Source organism: Tachyglossus aculeatus, chromosome 3, assembly GCF_015852505.1.
Source record: "Tachyglossus aculeatus isolate mTacAcu1 chromosome 3, mTacAcu1.pri, whole genome shotgun sequence".
Taxonomy (NCBI): Eukaryota; Metazoa; Chordata; class Mammalia; order Monotremata; family Tachyglossidae; genus Tachyglossus; species Tachyglossus aculeatus.
In genome coordinates, this window is record NC_052068.1 from 47,110,234 (window position 1) to 47,131,850 (window position 21,617).

The 21,617-nt window shown below is 41.8% G+C and overlaps 1 protein-coding gene and 1 non-coding gene across 2 annotated transcripts in view; one reads left to right on the plus strand and one right to left on the minus strand.

The window, feature by feature from the left end:
- CTNNA3 (catenin alpha 3) overlaps positions 1-21,617 on the plus strand; it is a 1,398,597-nt gene that overhangs the window by 1,095,606 nt on the left and 281,374 nt on the right. The window lies entirely within an intron of this gene.
- On the minus strand, positions 20,291-20,428 carry LOC119926459. Its single transcript, XR_005450332.1, has one exon. It is a non-coding gene; the product is annotated as a small nucleolar RNA SNORA7 (small nucleolar RNA).

Genomic DNA, 21,617 nt, shown 5'->3' on the forward strand with positions numbered 1-21,617 from the left:
GGAGCAGTGCTTCCCTAGGGAAGCAGTGTGCCTTAGTGGATAGAGCATGGGCGTGGGAGTCAGAAGGCCCTAAATTCTAATCCCGGCTCTGCCACATGTCTGCTGTGGGACCTTGGGCAAATCACTTAACTTCCCTGTGCCTCAGTTACCTCATCTGTAAAATGGGTATTTAAAAGTGTGAGCTTCAATGGGGGACAGGGACTATTTCCAACCTGATGAACTTGTATCTACTACAGCAAGTAGAACAGTGCTTGGCACACAGTAAGAGCTTAACAAGTACTACTATTATTATTATTATAATTATGGATAATATAGATATTATGACTCCTAGCCCTCTATAGACCATTTTTGGCTCTTGATGTCTTGTCTGGACCCCAAGTCGAAAGTTGCTGATGAGAGTATTATGTTGTAGAGAAAACTGCTCTTCTTGCAGTTAATGTATCGGTATTACTTTGCTGTTTCCCAGTTATTCTTACTGTCGTATTTGTTAAGCACTCACTCTGGGTCAAACACTGTTCTCAGCACAATTTAATCAGGCTGGTTGCCGTCCTGGTCCAACATGGGCTCACAGTCTAAGTAGGAGGGAGAACATTTTACATTTTAAATTCCCATTTTACAGATGAGGAATCTGAGGCCAAGATAACTTTAGTGACTTGCCCAAGGTCACTCAGAAAGTAACTGACAGAGCTGGCATTAGAACCCAGGGCCTATGCCTCCCAGGTATATGCTTTATCCACGAGGTCATGCTGCATGAAGATTAATGAGGATTAAGTAGATTATCTAGAGAGCCTCTTACTATTTTGTCGAAGGAAATTTAATTGGGGTAACAAAATTTGTTCTACACTAAACTACCTTTATTGCCACCCAGTACACTGCATTATTATATGCGGCTGCAAATTAATCGATTGGCGTGTTACTGGAATTCAGCAGTGAAGGGGAAATTTTGACTGCAGAGTGTGACTGAGCACTTGCAGTTTTCCAGGTGTCCCTCCGATGGAAGACGTAGCAACGTCACTCTGAAAGCACCTCGGAATCCATGTAACTGCTATGATGCAGTACCAGACAGAGTTTGGCAGTGTGCAAATGGTTAAAAGTATTCTCAAAATCTTTTCACATTCCATCTGCCTTCAGCATTTATTCCAATCACTAATTGTGAAAGTTCACACAGATGATTTGTCAGTAATAATGGAATAATGAGCACTTAGTACAATGGTCTGTCCACAGTGAACATTCCATAAAAATTAATGATTGATTAAATAATTGATAGTGAAAACTCTGACTGTACGTCAGAATGGAGATAAAGGAGGTTATTAAGCATGTTCATTAAACCCCAGAAAAACTTAAGGTAGTGAATAATCTATGGTGTGTTCTTCCTTGAATGACTGTGCATGAAATGGTATGATTAACACTAATGGGAGTTATCTGTGTCTCTGGGGGGGAGACTTTGCCTTCTTGGAATGTGACATGCATGATACAATAGCATATATTTAGGTCAGGTTTGATATTTGTGCAGATATAAATGTTTTAGAAAAAAGAAAAATGGCAAAATCAGAGAGAAATGTTCCTTTTCAGGATCATTACTTATGCAAGAACATTTTTAAAATATGTAAAATAAGTAATTGTAGCCTCAAAAGCTGACAATACAAAAATAGTCACACTTATTATTCAATATTTATTGTAAATTAACAACTTGTTAAGAACAGAATATACAATTAGGTAAAGTCCCCAACCACTGGGAACAAAATAACCTAATAAATTTATTTCAAGTGCATCTTCTTGCATTAAAATTCCAAATCACTGCCTCCGTTCCAAAGAGCGGCGGCACACATACTGAACTGCAGGCAGGATTTTCATAAGCTGCTCAAGGGGCCTGGGTCACAATGGACCTAAATCAACTCTTACCTTGAGTATGAAGCAGCATGGCTCAGTGGCTAGAACCCTGGCCTGAGAGTCAGAAAGTCATGGGTTCTAACGCCGGTTCTACCACTTGTCTGCTGTGTGACTTTGGGCAAGACACTTTACTTCTCTGGGCCTTAGTTACCTCATCTGTAAAATGAGGATTGAGACTGAGCCCCATGTGGGAAAGGGATTTTGTCCAACCTGATTACCTTGTATCTACCCCAGTGCTTAGAACTGTGCTTGGCACATAGTAAGTGCTTAACAAATACCACAATTATTATTAATATTATTAATTGATCTTCTGAAAATGGATCCCCACACCTGGAGGCGACAGCATTTAGAATCAGTGCAACCCTAGAATCAGCATGCTGACCTTCGGAAGGTCTCTAAGACCTCTGAAATGTCTACAGCTCTACTTGAGGACTTTCTTAAAGCAGAGGAACTAACAGAAGTCAAGGTCTTTAAAGGAAAGTTTGTCATTTGATGGGGTAGCTTAGCATATGCTGCTGGATAGTTGTAGTATAAAATTGTCGTCAGTGCTGTTCGCTCTTCTTTCAATCATCATTTTCTTTTAATACATAGTAGCATAACACCGTACTAGACTCTCATGACTATGGATTACCCCAGTTTCTGATCGCAATCAAACTCTTCACTAGCTCTGGAAACAAGTCTAATAGTGTTTTATGTTAAATAAGTATTAATACCTGTTCTCCCTCCCCCTTAGACTGCAAGCTCTGTGGGGAACAGGGACTGAGTCTGATCTGATTATTGTATATCTACTCCAGTGTTTATTACAGTTCTTGCCACTTAATGGCTGAATCAGCGTGGCTCAATGGAAAGAGCACGGGCTTGGGAGTCAGAGGTCATGGGTTCAAATCCCGGCTCCATCAATCGTCAGCTGTGTGACCTTGGGCAAGTCACTTCACTTCTCTGTGCCTCAGTTCCCTCATCTGTAAAATGGGGATTAAGACTGTGAGCCCCCCCATGGGACAACCTGATCCCCTTGTATCCTCCCCAGAGCTTAGAACAGTGCTTTGCACATAGTAAGCGCTTAACAAATGCCATCATCATCATAATAAGCACTAATAAATACCACAATTATTTAGATAACTAGTGCTGCCTAGTGCAGAGAGAGCATAGGCCTAGGAATCAGGAGCCCTGGGTTCCAATTCCATATCTGCTACTTGCCTGCTGTGTGACTTGGCAAAATACCTCTTTGCCTCATTTACTCATATTTAAAAAGGGGATAACATGACTGTTCTCCCTCCCTCTTAGACTGTGAGTCCTGGGGGGACAGGGACTGTGTCTGATCTGATTTTATGGTAACTATCCTAGTGCATGCATGGTATAGTAAGTGTTTAACAAATGCCACAGTCATTACTACTATGGAATATTTTCCCTAACTTTACCTCAGCATTAAAGGTCAGATCTTTGGGTAGAAAAAGGACTCATGAATTATACCTCAATTGATCTCAGGAGAATACAGAGTTGGGGTCAAGATGGGTATGCTCTATTTCACCTTGTTTAGCTTTAAACTAGGCTTCAGCAATCCCTGGCATCACCGTCATGATGGTTTATTAAGTCACTCTGTCTGGCACACCACCCTGACACAGAAGTACCAGGAATGACACCTCAAACTTAACATGTCCAAAACAGAACTCCGTATCTTCTCCCGATCACAGCACCACCATCCTCCCTGTCTCACAAGCCCAAAACCATGGCGTTTCCTTGACTCATCTCTCTCGTTCAGCCCACATATCCAATCTATCACTAAATCCTGTTGGTTCAGCCTTCACAACATTGCCAAAATCTGCCCTTTACTTTCCATCCAAACTGCTACTACATTCATCCAAACACTTGTTCTATCCCACCTTGACTACTGTATCAGCCTCCTTGCTGACGTCCATGCCTCCTTTCTCTCCCCACTTCAGTCCACATTGCATTCTGCTGCCCTGATCATTTTTCTAAAAAATTGTTCAGGCCATTTTTCTCTACTCCTTAAGAACCTCTGGTGATTGCCCATCCCATTATCATCTGGTTTAAAGCACTCAATGACATTGCCCCCTCCTACTTCATCATCATCATCAATCGCATTTATTGAGCGCTTACTGTGTGCAGAGCACTGTACTAAGCGCTTGGGAAGTACAAGTTTGCAACATATAGAGACTGTCCCTACCCAACAGTGGGCTTACAGTCTAAAAGGGGGAGACAGAGAACAAAACCAAACATACTAACAAAGTAAAATAAATAGAATAGATATGTACAAGTAAAATAAATAAATAAATAGAGTAATAAATATGTACAGACATATATACATATATACAGGTGCTGTGGGGAAGGGAAGGAGGTAAGATGGGGGGATAGAGAGGGGGACGAAGGGGAGAGGAAGGAAGGGGCTCACTGCTTCCCAACTACAACCCAGCCTTCACACTTTTCTCCTCTAATGCCAACTTACTCACTGTACCTTGATCTCCTCTATCTCACCACCAACCTCTGATCCACGTCCTGCCTTTGGCCTGAAACTCCCACCCTCTTCATATCTGACAGACAATTTCTCTCCTGTGCCTTCAGAAACTTATTGAAGGCACATCTCCTCCAAGAGGCCTTCCCTGACTAATCCCTCATATCCCCTTTTCCAGTTCCCTTCTGCATCACTCTGATTTGCTCCCTTTATTCACCCCTTCCTCAACCCCATAGCACGTATGTACATATCTGTAATTTATTTATTCATATTACTGTCTGCCTCCCCTCTAGACTGTAAGGTCATTTTGGAAAGCAAATGTGTCTACCAGTTCTGTTACACTGTTTGTTTGTACTTTCCCAAGTGTTTAGTACACTGCTCTTCGCACAGTAAGCACTCAGTAAATATGACTGATTTGTTTTATTAATTGATTGTCCTGGAGGGTCAAAAGTACCACTGTTCCCTATCTCCTTTCCACTCATATCTCTAATTAAGGGGCAGGATCACTGCTGTGGACTGTCCAAGAGTAGTAATCAGGACTCAAGAGCAACGTGGGCATTGGCAGAAATGCCACACAACTCTAAACCTGTAAACCTGTAGAGTCATAACTCACAACAACCACTTTGTACATACCATCCCACTTACTTTTTGACCTTCCTGCAAATGGCATGAAAAGCTCTCCAGTGCCTGACCTGTCCCAACTACAGTGATGTGATTCAGGTTGTCTGGGGTTCTGTCTTAGCCCCTCACACACCAAGATGCTCTCCTATAGGTTACCACCACAACTGTGACTGACAATACTCCAATTCTCTTTTTAATTCCCTTTTGTCACAGTCCCAAACAGATTTTACTGTGTTCCTTATTTTCAGGTTGATCGTTGTCTCTGATAATCTTATTCAAGCCCTGGTCTTCTAACAAAATGAGACGACAATGGACAAAAATTAAACAGAGGCAAGACAGAGATAAATAGGAACAAACTTGCACATTTCCATGAATTTAGAAGTGATACTTTCAATGGGGAAATGGGCCTCAGATAGGCCCCACTGCATCTGAAAGGCCAGCAAGGCTAATAGAAAAGACCTCTCCCAAGTCAGGTTAGGAGAATCTGCTGATTTATGAGACAGGCACAACTGATTCTCTTTGTCTTTCTCTGAGTTTATACTTTTCACCTTTCTTGAGGTATTGTGGGATGGACTTACACTTTTCTGCTACAATGATAATACTATTATAGCATTTATTAAACACTTACTATGTGTCAAGCATTGTTCAAAGTGTTGGGGCAGGTACAGATTAATGAGGTCAGAAACAGTCCTCTAGCACATGGTCCTCACAGTCTAAGGAGGAGGGAGAACAGATATCCATTCCCCCTTTTACAGATGAAGTAACTGGCATAGATAAGTTAAGTGACTTGCCAAAAGTCACACAGCAAGCGACTGACAGTGGGGGAATAGAACCAGGTCCTCTGACTCCCAGGATGGTGCTCTATCCCCTAGGCCACACTGTTATTTATATTTATGGTTTGGTTTAAAATTATTAATTGGCCCAGCATTTCAAATGCAATTATCGATACTTCCTCTTTCCCATAAAATATTGAGTGGGCATGATCAAGCTTTAAATCCAAAAACATATAGGATCTTATAAACTGAGTTTTTTGATAATCTTGAAATTCATGGTTATTTCATCATGATGACTTGGAGTAGCTTTAGTTTCCTTCAAGGCTAATTTTGGTCAGACTTAAAAATGACATATATTTTTCACTGACATCTGTCTTGGGATGTATGCTCTTCCAGGACAAGGGCAAATATCTGTTTAACTTGCTTGGTACACAAGAGTATGCTGTGAAAGTTTAATACTATTTTAGGAGGATGGCAGGTGAATGCCAAATTCCATCATAGAATTTGGTATGCCTGACTGTTTTTTCTCAGACTTAAAAATAAGCCAATGTGGTTTCAGTCAAAAGAAAAGTGAACTTCCTTTTGCACATATTCTGCTTATTTTGCCATCATATCAACCCTTGGAATGCCCTAGAATTCACAAAAGTATATGCATATTTGATTATTGAAAATTCCTCTATATTTAGATATTTTGACTATTGTTACCTAAACAGGTGTTGATTCCAACACCTTCCTTAGAAAGAGGCTTCTGTTTTCAGAGCGCAGTCAGATAAATGATTGAATGAATGAATGAATGTAATTTGCTGTTATACAGTTTGTAGTCATAACATTTTCCAGGGCACAAATGTCAGAATAACTTACAAGCCTTCCCTTGCCTCTGAAACTAAATCATTTCATTGTCATCATTAGTATATATATATATATATATATATATATATATATATATATATATATATATATATATATATATATATATATATATACATACATACATATATATGTATGTATATATATATATATCCTAAACTGATGGATGCCAATGGGAAAAAAAAATTCTAAAGCTCTAAACAATACAATAATCATGGAAGAGTTTGGCAACAATGAATCAGTGGAAGGAAGAATGAAGAAATTCAGAAAAATATCAAAATACATGGGATTTAAAGTCAAATAGCAATGGTCTACTTTAGGCCAGTAAATCTACCTCCTCCATCTGGGCTTCTGACCCTAGCCCTTCATACTTGTGAAAACGCTTCTGCCCACTCTTCTTCCCTCACTGACAGCTCTCTTCAACTTTTCACTGATGGCTCATTTTCCCCTACTTTCACACTCACCCACGAGTCTCCTATCCTCACAAAACCCTCTCTCAGTCCCACAGTACCACCCAGCTATTGCCCAGTCTCCTCCGCATCATAGCTATCCACATTCCTCAAGATGGTTGTTTACACCCACTGCCTCTGCTTCCTTTCCTCTAACTCCCACCTTGACCCTTTACATTCTAGTTTCTGTCATCCCCACTCTTCTGGAATTGCTCCCTCCAAGGCTACCAATGGCCTCTTCCTCCTTTCAAAATCTAATGGACTCCACTCCATCCTAATCCCCCTTGACCACTTGTTAGCCTTTATAATGTGGGCCACCCACTTCCCCTGGAAACACTACTTAACCGTAGCCTTTTTAACAGTACTTTCCTATTCTCTACCTACTTCTCTGGCTGCTCTATCTCCATTACTTCTTTTTTTTGCTCTTGCTTTGCCTCCCACCCCTCACCAAGCAGTTAATAAATAGTATTTTTTGAGCACTTACTGGGTGCAGAGCACCGTAGAAAGTATTTGGGAGGGTACAATACAATGAAATTGGTAGAGTACTCTTGGGAGAGTACAACAAAAATGACCTTACAGTCTAAAGGGTGTCTTGTGGGTGTCTCTCAAGACTTAATTCTGGGTCCCCTTATATTCCCAATGTACACTTATTCCTTTGAAGAGGTCATCCCCTCCAATGGCTTCAGCTATCATCTCTTCACAGATGACTCCCAAATCTACCTCACTAGCCCCAACCTCCCTCCTTTTTCTGCCAACTTGCATCTCCTCCTGCCTCCAGGATATCTAAATCAATCAATGGTATTTGTTTATCGCTTACTACGTGCAGAGCACTGTGCTAAGTGTTTGGGAGAGTACAACAGAATCAGTTCACACCTTCCCTTCCCATTATGAGTTTACAGTCTAGAGGGGGAGACAGACATTAATATAAATACATTAGTTATGATATATAATTTAAAGGTCTCTACACTAATGTTCCACTGGCACTTCAAATTTGACATGTCCCAAAGTGAAATCAACTTCTCTCCCAAATCCTCTTCTCCTAACTTTCCTAGTCACATGTCTCTTGTATTGCAATCTCCCTAGAGCTTTGCACATAGCGAGTGCCCAATAAATACGATTGACTGGTTAAATAATTGATTGATCATCATTGATAAAACCACCCTCCTCCTTCCACTAATTGTGGTATTTGTTAAATGCATACTACGTACCAAGCACTGTTTTAAGCAGTAGCATAGATATAGGATATAATCAGATTGGGCACAGTCCAAGTAGAAGGGAGAGTCCATATTGAGTCCCCATTTTACAGATGGAAAAACTGAGGCAATGAGAAGTTAAGTGACTTGCCTGAGATGACATAGCAAGCAAGTGGCAGAGAGGAATTAGAACCCAGTTGTTTCATTCCCAGCCATGTGCTTTTCCACTAATCTTGGGGCCTGTGATAATATCCTTGACTTCTCCTTCTCTTTCAGCCATTATATTCACTTTTCTATGATGTTTTAAGCACTTATTATGTGCCAGGTACTCTACTAAGCACTGAGGTAGTGCAAGCTAATCAGGGTGGACACAGTCCACGTCCTACATGGGGCTCACAGTCAATATTCATTTTGTAGATGAGGTAACTGAGGCATAGAGAAGTGAAGTGACTAAGGTCACACAGCAGACAAGTGGTGGAGCAGGGGTTATAACCCAGGTTCCTCTGACTCCTAGGCACATGCTTTACCCACCAGGCCATCAAGTCCAGTTGGATTCTTCATAGCATTTTCAGAGACAATCCCTTCCTTTCCATACCATCTGCCATTATGCTTGTTTGAGCACTTATCGTATTCCAAGCTGACTTCTATATCAGTCTTCTAGCATACCTCCATGCCTCTATTTTCTTCCCTGCCTCCATTTTCTTCCCTATCCAGTCCATACTTTTCTCGGTTGCTTAGACCCTGACTTTGTAATGTACAAATCATCTCTTCTCAATAATCTTCAGTGACTCTCCATTCCCTTCTCCATCATGCAGAAACCTCTGAACATTTTCTCTGTCATAAAATCAGCTCTCTGTCCTCTACTTGTCTTCACTTTCTAACTACACCACAACTTGAACACTCAGCTCCTCTCAGGCCAACCTCCTCACCATGCTTCATTCTCGTCTCTCATTTGCAGCCATCCTTTTGCTCTCACCTTCCCTTCTGCCTGGAACTCCCTCCCCCTTCACATTCTGCAGACCACTGCTCTACCCTGTCCCTAGTATAATCACATTTCTTTCTGAAGACTTTCCCTGTTTAATCTTGTATCACCCTACCCTATGCCCTAACTGCCTTTTCAGACTTCTTCATCACCAAAGCACTTGAATACTCGCTTCCCACAATCCCATGTCTACCTGTCTCTAAAACCTGTTGCTCCTCCCTCCCTGTAATTTATTTAGTATCTGCCTCCTCTGCTAGAATGTAAGTTCAATGAAGATAGGGATTGTAGCTACTATGCTTATTATACATGCACAGAAGACGTTCTCAAGAAACACTATTAACTGATTTAATGCAAAGGGCACCAATTCATCCTCAAAAACATTCTTTTCCCTTGCAAATCAAAGAAAAGTATCTTGGATGCATGCATGGCCCCTCATTGATTAAATGATCACCAGGGAGTAGTAGGTGCCAGATGCTAGTCATGCAATAAGCTATGAATTACAATCCAAATTTGCATTAGCAGTACAGTGATTATTATCAAAAAACATCAACAAAGCCATCAAGGAAGCCTACTATTGAGGTCCTGGAGGAAGAAAACACCTTGAAAAAGCTCTGTGACAACATTACAGCCAACTAAATGGATCCAGGGATATTTGACTGTATACCTTGATCCTACCACAGAAGGCAAAAGACATTTATGGCTTCTTAAGCAGTTCATCAGTGTTCTTTGTGTTCTCTACACAATAGGATGGGCCAGAATCACCCACAGTGATGGTCTGAAACAATCAGGTCATTAGTATTGTTGTAGTGCTCATGCCACTGCAACTTCAGATGGGACAAGTAAGGAGAGCAGATAACAAGATACCGAGACAGCTAAACTTAAACAGGGCATAACCAACATAGGACAGAAAAACACACAATCTGATGATACCCTGAAGCCATGTCATTTAGAAGAAGGCAGACCTACGTGGAACATAGTAGTCTCAACTGATGTACTTCCCCGCCTGAACATGAATTTAAAGAAGATGGAAACCAACGAACCAATAAACAGAGTTAAAAATAGCAACAGGGGCTGTTTGCAATACTTGCAGTAGCATGACAAAAGACTGTCTGTAATTGCACACTGTGTAGGGGAAGGGTTGTTGGATTGCAATCAATCGATTAGTCAATGGTATTTATTGAGCGCTTACTATTTGCAGAGCACTGTAATTAGCTCTTCAGAGTATGCAACAGAATTCAAAAGGCATATTCCGTGCCCATAAAGAGCTTACAGACCTCTTGGGACACACAAAATTAAACCAATAGAATCCTTCCATCAACAGTGTAATCTTTACATGTGAAAGGAAGCCCTCAAAAATGATTGATAGCAGAGGCTGGAAATAAATCTGGTATCTCTTTGGATATAAAGGAGGAAAGAAAGCGTAGCAAGAAAGTATTTCTATTTCCAATAAAGAGCAGTGAAACATTTCCACCAATCCGTAGGGCTGCTTTTGTTCACAGGGGAAAAAAAAGCGGTAGGAATTTATGAAATTTTGCAAGTCTTCTGTTACTGCTTGCATTGAGAATTGGGACATTGCAAGTCAGTATGCTTATTGGAAATCAAATTTTACTCATTCAGAATGATAAATACTGGACTGCAGTAGAAAGTTCATTTTTCCCCTCAGGCCGGAGATCATAGCAGGTGGCTAGAGAAGAGGAAAGCAGTATAAAGAACAAAGGACATTTCTTTCCTCTCTGTGGGATGGGATACTTCTCCCATTAGGAATTTTAATCCCAAAGTTTTCATTGTTGTTGTGACCTTGGGCAAGTTAATTAGCTTCTCTAGGTGTTTTGTGTCCCCATCTATAAAATGAAAATGGTCAGAATGACCTCTTTCTTAGGAATGTGTTTATGGAGAGGAGTTGAGGGGACAGGCGAAGGGGAGGATTTTCAAGTGGGATTACCAAGTACTTCTCTGATGCAGAGTGCGTGTATAAATTATTCACAGTGGAAGAACATTCCCAAGACAGAGACGGCCTTATGAAAGATGGCTTCAAATAAGAGGATTAAGCTGACAAATTTCCACTGGGGCTGTTTTCATCCAACATGCCTGTCGCATCCAACGTATTTTAATATAAAGAAGAGATAAAGTCAGTCTAATGAGCAAGGCTAACAGGGTTGAGGAGGGAGGAGAATCCATGTTACTTCATGGGCTCTTATGCTTCAAAGTGTGACCTTTCAGAGGGTTAGAGGAATGGTAGCAGTGCCAGCTCTCTGATGGAGAATAAACTCTATGATGTGTGAAAGGGAGCAGGAAGTGATCTGACAAGAGCAGGGCATTTCATTTGTGCGTGGGCTCCTTTGCACTGTTAATGAGATCAGACCCGCCAGGCCAAAGATTTTTCCATCTGCCTACAAGGAGATTTAGTAAAGCTGACTGAGGTCCAAGCAACTGTACTGCCTGCAGTCGCCAAGAAGAGGAGTCTGATGATCTGAATATCCAACTCCGGGGGGCTCTTGGAATCTGTTCCTGAATGTGATATGACACTGAGTGCAGGGTGTTTCTGTGCTAAATTGAGGGAATATATTACTGAACAGAATATGCAAGTAGCTATGCAAATAACAAGAGCACAAGCAGTTCAACTAAGCAATACTTCGAAAATCCATTTCTCTTTGAAATACCTCATTTCTGTTTTTCCTTTCAGCTCCACCAGACTCATATCAGCCTGCTGTTAATAATGGTATCAATGACAATAACAAATAGACAATTGTGATAGTAAGTTCTCACTATGCATCAAGCACGGTATTCAGAACTGGGGTACATACAAGATGATCACTTACTGCATCAGCCTCCTCTCTGATCGCCCATCCTCCTGTCTCTCCACGCTTCAGTCTATAATTCACTCTGGTGCCCAGATTATCTTTATACAGAAATGCTCTGGGCATGTTACTCCCCTCCTCAAAAATCTCCAGTGGCTGCCTGTCAACCTACGAATCAAGCAAAAACTCCTCACTGTTGACTTCAAGGCTGTCCATCACCTCGCCCCCTCCTACCTCACCTCCCTTCTCTCCTTCTACAGCCCAGCACGCACCCTCTGCTCCTAACCTCCTCACTGTGCCTCGTTCTCGCCTGTCCTGCCATCGACTCCCACCCTACGTCCTTCCCCTGGCCTGGAATACCCTCTCTCCACACATCCACCAAGCTAGCTCTCTTCCTTCCTTCAAATCCCTACTGAGAGCTCACCTCCTCCAGGAGGCCTTCCTAGACTGAGCCCCCTTTTTCCTCTCCTCCTCCCCACCCCCCCCAACCCTATCTCCTTCCCCTCCCCCCCCCACGGCACTTGTATATATTTGTACAGATTTATTACTCTATTTCACTTGTACATATTTACTATTATATTTATTTTGTTAATAATAATAATAATGGCATTTGTTAAGCCCTTACTATGTGCAAAGCACTGTTCTAAGCGCTGGGGAGAATACAAGGTGATCAGATTGTCCCACGTGGCGCTCACAGTCTTAATCCCCATTTTACAGATGAGGAAACTGGGGCACAGAGAAATGAAGTGACTTCCCCAAAGTCATACAGCTGACAATTTGCAGAGCCAGAATTTGAACTCATGACCTCTGACTCCCAAGCCCGTGCCCTTTCCATTGAGCCACACTGCATATAGCTATAATTCTATTTGTTCTGACGATTTTGACACCTGTCCACATGTTTTGTTTTGTTGTCTGTCTCCCCCTTCTAGACTGTGAGTTCGTTGTTGGGTAGGGACCGTCTCTATATTTGCTGACTTGTACTTCCCAAGCGCTTAGTACAGTGCCCTGCACACAGTGAGTGCTCAATAAATACGATTGAATGAATGATCAGATCAGGCCCCGTCCTCATCCCATGTGGAGTTCACAGTCCCATTGGGAAAACAGGAATTGAATATCCATTTACCCCAAGAGGAAATTGAGGCAGGGACATAAAGTTCTGTTTTTGAGGGAATGTTTATGATGATTCCTTACAAACAAAATTCTGTCAAATACTAGTGTGAAGATGAAGTTGGAGTCTCTTGTTTGGGAGCCAAGTATGAGCCTCTGTCTTGAAACTTTGGGACCAAAAATCTGCATGGAGCAATTTCGTAGTGTACTGTCAGCTGGAGCAGCCCCTGCCAATCTCTCTCATCCCTGCCAATCATAGTCCCCAAATGTCACAGTGTGAAAAGTGTGAGTAGATGGGCAGGGGTGCAGCACATTTTGACTTGAATGTGATGTTCATTCATTCATTCAATCGTATTTATTGAGCGCTTACTGTGTGCAGAGCACTGTACTAAGAGCTTGGGAAATGCAAGTTGGCAACATATAGAGACAGTTCCTACCCAACAGTGGGCTCACAGTCTAGAAGGGGGAGACAGACAACAAAACAAAACATATTAACAAAATAAAATAAATAGAATATGTAAATATGTACAAGTAAAATAAATAGAGTAATAAAGCGGTACAAACATATATAGGTGCTGTGGGGAGGGGAAGGAGGTAGGGCAGGGGGATGGGGAGGGGGAGAGGAAGGAGGGGGTTCAGTGTGGGAAGGCCTCTTGGAGGAGGTGAGCTCTCAGTAGGGCTTTGAAGGGAGGAAGAGAGCTAGCTTGGCGGATGTGCAGAGGGAGGCCATTCCAGGCCCGGGGGATGACGTGGGCCAGGGGTCGACGGCGGGACAGGCAAGAACGAGTCACAGTGAGGAGGTTATTATGTATCATGTATCCTAAGGATACATATTTTAATACATATTTTAAGCCGAACTTAAAATAATAATGCTTATCTAAGGCAAATGAGAATGTACTATATTGCTCATATTCCAGGGATCAGATTATCCTGGGAAATTTGAGGATATTTGAGCTAGCTGTACCATCTTCCTGCTTTATGACTTCGGGAAAGTCTTTTCTCTATTCCTCAGTCTCCTGGTGAAAAAAGTGGGGATTCAGTGCCTGTTCTCCCTCCCACCTACACTGTGAGACCAATGTAGGACAGAGACCATTTCTGGCATGATTATCTTGTACCTACTCCAGAACTTTGTTTAAAACTTGGTACATAATAGGCACTAACACATACTACAGTTATTATTTCTATGTTTATTACTGCTAGTATGAAATGTGCTATATCAAAGGATGAGTAAAACAGTTGAATGGAAACCTTGCCTAGTGGAGTCCTTTAAGAAGACAACTTCTGAAGAGTTGTAAGAAAAGCAAAGAGCAAATTCAGTATACCAAATAAATACCATTGAGGGGAAAAAAAATGCTATAGAGAGGTCCTCTTAGGAAAGGAGATCAAGTCGAGGTGAGAGAAAGTTCTATAATGGAAACTTCAAGATATCATCTAGGACAGACTAAACTGAAACCCTAGAAAATGTTAGATCAAGAAAATGTACCCAGCGAAAACAGTCTATATGGAGAAACTAATATACAGTGCAGCTGAGTCTCTCTTCTTGTTTTAGCAAATAAGAAATTGAGGTTTTAGTCATTCTGGAAAGGAAAAAATCAGTCAGGAAATAACTTTAAAAAGATATATTTATAAGGAAACTAACATTTGACTTTTAACACTGTCATAGCTATGCCAATTCTGAGACACTCAGTTATGGGTTGGATCCCTGTGAGTGGGGGAGATGCCAAGGCAAGTAAGAATAGTTGTTTCTGAGCTTGCTGTGCTAAGTTGCAACCCAATTCCCATCCTGTTCCTGCATACTCCCTTTGGCCATGGAGGAGGGCAATCCAGGTGTTCAAATTATAATGGGGTGTGGATATGGAAGGAACCTAACCCAAAGAAAGATTTCTACCCACCCAATGTACCTCACTCAGCTATCTGCTCTAACCCAGTTCATCCTAAGAAAGTCAGATGCCTAAAACATATGTAAATTTACATTTATCTTCTAATTTACTTTATTTTTTTTTCAGGATGTCCGCAGCCTATTTAGGCAAATAATCCTTTTAGCACATCATTAATGAAGACTGGCATGCACTAGTGAATTTGTGTCAGTGCTTAATTAGTGTGGGGCTTATAGTTATATGAAGGCCATTCTTTGGTTGGACCAATGGTTCATCCTGTCAGACCAATGGTTCATCCAATCCACTCTCCTGGAGTTCTACCCAATGACCTATGGACAGGGATATATATCATCATCATCATTATCATCATCATAGAACTAGAGCATCTATTGTGTACAAATCACTTTATTGAGAGTTTGGGAGAGTACATCAGAAGGCATGGTCTGGGCCCTCAGAAGGGATATAGACAGACCTAAACCATTAACAGTACTGAGATAATAAGGATATATAATAATGTTTGTATTTGTTAAGCGCTTACTATGTGCAAAGCACTGTTCTAATCAGATCGTAGCACAAATGTAAATAAATGAGAATAAACCTTCAAATTTCCTCATGCATCACCTATTCCTAAATACACCCTTGTTTGACCTCATGGCTCCCTACAGCTGTAACCCCATTCCTTTCCATACTCCTTGAAAGAGTTGTCTACATCCTTTGTCTCCACTTCCTTTCCTCCAGTTCTCTCCGTGCCCCCCTTCAATCTGGTTTCCACCCACTTCCTTCCACAGAAACTACCCACTCTTAGTGACCTTCTTCATGGCAAATCCAATAGTCTCTACTCCATCTGAATCCTTCTCAAACTCTCAGCTGCCTTTGAAACTACTATTTTGAAACATCATCTAGTCTTGATTTCACTGACACTGTCCTCTCTTGGTTCTTCTATCTTTTAGACCTATTTATCTCTATCTATTTTGTGGGCTCCTCTTCTGCCTCCCACCTGCTAACTGTGGGAGTCAATCAAGCTCAGTTCTGGGTCCCCTTCTATTTTCCATCCACACCCACTTCCTTGGAGGTCTCATCATTCACTCTTGTGGCTTCAACTGTCACCTCTATGTGGATGATTTCCAAATATACATCACCAGTCCTGATCTCTCTCCCTCTCTGCAGTCTCACATTTCCTCATGTCTTCAGGACATTTCTAGTTGGATGCCTTTTGTACCTCAAACTTAATATGGCCAAAACAGAACTCCTCATCTTTCCACCCAAACCTGTTCTCTCCCCTTCTTTCCCTTTACTGCAGACAACACCACCCTCCTTCCTGTATCAAGAACATGTGACCTTGGCATTATCCTTGACTCATTTCTCTCATTCAAGCTACATGTTCAATCTGTCATCAAGTCCGGTCAGTTCTACCTATATAAAATATCTCTAAAAATTAGCTCTTTGTTCTTCCTCCAAAATTCTACTATGCCTTTACATGCACTTATTCCCACCTTTACTACTCCCTGACCTCCCATCCTCCATTTTCTTATGGTATTTGTTATGCGCTTACTATGTGCCAGACAGTGTGCTAAATGCTGGAGTAGATACAAGCTGATCAGTTTGGGCATAATCCATGTCCCACCTGGGGCTCCCAGTTTTAATCTATACATTTTACAGATGAGGTAACTGAGGCACAGAGAACTTAAGTGACTTGCCTAAAGTCACCCAGCAGGTAAGTGGCAGAGCCGGGATTAGAACCCAAGTCTTACTCCCAGGCCTGTGCTCTTTCCACTAGGCCATGCTGCTGCTTCTGGTTCTCTCAACTCCATGCAGCCTGGATCTTGTCTTGTCTTATGCTGTTGAGTTGTCTCCTACCCATAGCAATTCCATGGACACACCTCTCCCAAAATGCCCCACCTTCTTCTGCAAATGTTCTGGTAGTGCATCCACAGAGTTTTCTTGGTAAAAATATGGAAGTGGTTTACCATAGCCTTCTTCCACGCAGTAAACTAGAGTCTCTGCCCTCAACTCTCTCCCATGCTGCTGCTGCCCAGCACAGGTGAATTTTGACTTGTAGCAGATTGCCTTCCACTCGCTAGCCACTGCCCAAGATAGGAATGGAATGGATATGCCTCTTCTTGACTCTCCATCCCGTAGAGTCCCGAGACTGGTAGAGTACTGGAAACTCTCCAGGCAGAACCTGAGAGGGGCTGCCAGGATCATTTAACTAAAAAATTGTTCAGTCCACATCTCCTCACTCCTCAAACCACTAGTGATTATCCATCCACCTCTGTGCACCAAGCAGAAGCTCCTTACACTAACTTTAAGAACTTAATCAGTTCGGCCCCTCCTACCTTACCTCAGTGCTTTCCTACTACAACCCAGAGTACACAGTTCACTCCTCCAATGCCAACCTACTCGTATCTTGAGCTCTTCCATCTCACTGCCGACCTTTTGCCCATGTCCTCCTCTAGCCTGGAACTCTTTCCACCCTTCATATGTGACAGACCACCATTCTTCCCACTTTCAAAGCCTTATTAAAATCACATCTCCACCAACAGGCCTTTTCCAAATAAGCCCTCATTTCCCATACTCACTCTACCATCTTTGTCACCTACGAACTTTGATCTGTACTCTTTAAACACTTAATATTCATCTCACTCTCAGCCCCACAGTACTCACACACAAATCCATAATTCATTTTAATGTCTCCTCTTCTATACTTTATTCCCCTTGTAGCCAAAGAATGCGTCTACCAACTCTGTTGTATTGTCCTCTACAAGTGCTTAGTACAATACTGTGCCCGGAGTAAAAGTTGAATAAATACCACTGATGGATTGAAGGTATAACTGAATATGTATAAATGCATTTGTACTGAAATAGGCATGAATACCTAAGTGTTAAGGGTGGCTGTTGAATGATGCAACAAAGTGCATTGGGAATTAATTAGGATTGCCTTCTTGGAGGAAGTTGGGTTTTAGGAATGCTTTGAATTTGGAGAGAGCCTAGGACTGCTGGACATGGCAGGGAGGGACTGCAGTCTTGGTTCATGATTTAAGCAAGAATACAGAGAGCACAATTAAATTGGAAGGAAATTTGGGTAGGAGGAAAAAATATGACCTGGGGAGTAGCTGGTTAGAGCTGGTGGACAACCTTGAACGATAATAATGATAGTTGTGATATTGGTTAAGCATTTACTCTGTGCCAAGTGCTGCAGTAGATACTAGATAATCAAGCCCTGATCTCTCTCTCTCTGCAGTCTCATATTTGTTCCTGCCTTCAAGACATCTATACTTGGATGTCCTGCCTTTACCTCAAACATAACATGTCCAAAACAGAATTCTTTCTCTTTCCACCCAAACCGTGTCCTCGCCCTGCCCTTCTCATCACTATAGATGGTACCATCATCCTTCCTGTCTCACAAGCCCATAATCCTGATGTTTTCCCTGATTTCTCTCTCTCAGTAAACATACATATTCAAACCATCACTAAATCCTATCGGCTCAACCTTCACAACATCACTAAAACCTTCCCTTGCCTCTCCATCCAGGTGGCTACTACCTTAATCCTCCTCCTTGCTGACCTCCGAGACCCCTGTCTCTCCCCACTCCAGTCTAGAAGAGAAGCAGCAAGACTTAGTGGGAAGAACACGGGCTTGGGAGTCAGAGGACGTGGGTTCTAATCCCAACTCTGCCACTTTTCTGCTGTGTGACCTTGGGCAAATCATTTAACTTCTCTGTACCTCAGTTACCTCATCTGTAAAATGGGGATTAAAAGTGTGAGCCCCACGTGGGGCAACCTGATTACCTGGTATCTACCTCAGTATTTAGAACAGTGCTTGGCATATAATAATCACTTAACTAATGCCACAATTATTATTATTATTATTATTATACTTCACTCTGCTGTCTGGATCATTTTTCTACCAAAATGTACTATGTTTTCCCACTCCTAAAGACACTCCAGTGGTTGCCTATCCACCTCCACATCAAACAAAATCTCCTCACTAATGGCTTTATAGCACTCAATCTCCTTGTCCCCTCCTACCTCACTTCACTACTCTCCTATAACAACCAACTTGCAGTCTCTGCTCCTCTAATGCCGACCTTGATCTCATCTATTTCAGCACTGACCTTTTGCCCATGTCCTGCCTCTAGTTTGGAAAACCCACGCTATTCGTATGTGACAGAGAGATACTAGTGCCCTTCAAAACATTATTGAAGGAACATCTCCTCCAAGAGGTCTTCCCTGACTGAACTTGCATTTTCTCTTTTTCCATTCCCATCTACATCACCCTGACTTCCCTTTATTCATCACTCCCTGTACCCTTGGCCCCCGCTCCACCCCCAGCCCCAGTCCACTTGTGTACATATCTGTAATTTGTTTATTTATATTAACGTCTGGCTCCCCCTCTGGATGTAAACTTACTGTGGGCAGGGAATGTGTTTGTTATATTGTTATTGTTATATACAGTGCCAAGCACACAGTATGCACTCAATAAATATGATTGATTAATAATCATGTCAAATTTAAGCATTTACTCTGTACCTAGTGCTGGTATTGGTAAAAGATAGGTCAGACACATCCCTGTCCCTCGTTGGGCTCACAGTCTAAGTAGGAAGGAGAAAAGATATTGGAAACCCATTTTATAGATGAGGAAAATGAGACACAGAAAAGTTAAATGACTTCCCAGGTCACACAGGTGACAGGTGGCAGAGCTGGGATTAGAACCCAGGTCCTCTAACTCCCAGATCCATGCCCATTCTATTACTATTATCAAATGCAGTCAAACTATTTCTGATTCATGGTGATGCTATGGATATATTTTCTCCAGGACGTCTTATCTTCTGCTTTCATCTGTACCTTTGCTAATGGTTCTTATGTTATCAATGTTATGGTTTCTGTCCATCTAGCTGCGGGTCTGCCTCCTCCACTTTTTCCTCGAACTTTTCCTAATATTAGTGTCTTCTCCAGAGAATTAGTCCTCCTGATGATGTGTCCAAAATATGCTAATCTAAGTCATCATTTAGCCTTCCAAAGACCACCTTGGCTTTTGTCTTCTCTTATGCTGTCAAGTCATTTCCGACCCATAGCGACACCATGGACACATCTCTCCCAGATAACCCCACCTCCATCTGCCATCATTATGGAAGTGAATCCATATATTTTTCTTGGTAAAAATACAGAAGTGGTTTACCATTGCCTCCTTCTGCACAGTAAACTTGAATCTCCTCCCTTGACTCTCTCCCATGCAGCTGCTGCCCAGCATAGGTGAGTTTTCACTTGTAGCAGGTTGCCTTCCACTCAATAGCCGTTGCTCAAGCTAGGAATGGAATGAATATGCCTCTGCTTGACTCTCCCTCCCATAATTGAGATTGGTAGAGTACTGGAAACTCTCCAGGTGCGAACCTGAGAGGGGTACTTTGGCTTGATTTGCTCCAAAACCAATTTGTCTTTTTTTGAAGAAGTACATGGTACTCTCAAAAGCCTTCTCCAACACCACATTTCAAAAGAATCGATGCTTTTTCTATATTGTTTTTTTTGCTGTCCAGCTTTCAGATCCACAGATTGTCACTGGAAACACCATAAAATCGACAGTATGTATTTTTCTGGTAATTGTTAGACAAGCACATTTCATGATTTCTTCAGACTCTTCGTAGAAAATCTTCCTAACATTAATCTTTGGCATATTTCTTGACTACTAGTTCCTTTATTGCTCATTATTGATCCCAGGAGAGAAAAATTGTCAACTGTTTCAATCTTCTCTCCATCTGCTATAAATGTTTTTGAAATTCCAGTTCTCCTGATCTTCGTTTTCTTGACCTTCAAATGGAGGCCTATCTTTTTGCTCTGCTCCTTAACTTTTAATGATAAACCCTTCATATCTTCTTCACTTTCTGCTAGTAAGGTAGTGTCATCAGCATAACGAAGGTTTTGTATATTCATTCCTCCAAACTTTACTCCCCGTTTGTCTTCATCCAGTCCAGCTTCTTCCAATATGATTTCGGCATAAAGGATGAACAGATAAGGCAGTAAGATACATCCATTGATAAATAGTTTCTGCTTATGCAGAAGGAAAGTATCAGTCTTTGGAGGAGTGAGCAGACATGTTCTAAATGCCCTTTTGAAATGATGATGATGATGCCAGGATTCTTTAAAGGTGTAAAGTTACCCAAAAGGACACCATCTACACTATAAACTCCCCTTTAAACTGTAAGCTTCTTGAGATAGGGAACATGTCTGCCAACTCTGATGCATCATACTCTCCCCAGTGCTCAGTACAGTGCTCTGCATACAGTAAGTGCTCAACAAATACCATTGATTAATTGAACCACCATAATAATAATAATAATGATGGTATTTGTTAAGCACTTACTATGTGCGATGCACTGTTCTAAGTGCTGGGGGGATACAAGGTGATCAGGTTGTCCCACGTGGGGCTCACAGTCTTAATCCCCATTTTGCAGATGAGGTAACTGAGGCACAGAGAAGTTAAGTGGCTTGCCCAAGGTCACACAGCTGACAAGTGGTGGAGCCGGGATTCAAACTCATGACCTCTGACTCCCAAGCCCAGGCTCTTTCCACTGAGCCACGCTGCTTCTCTATAA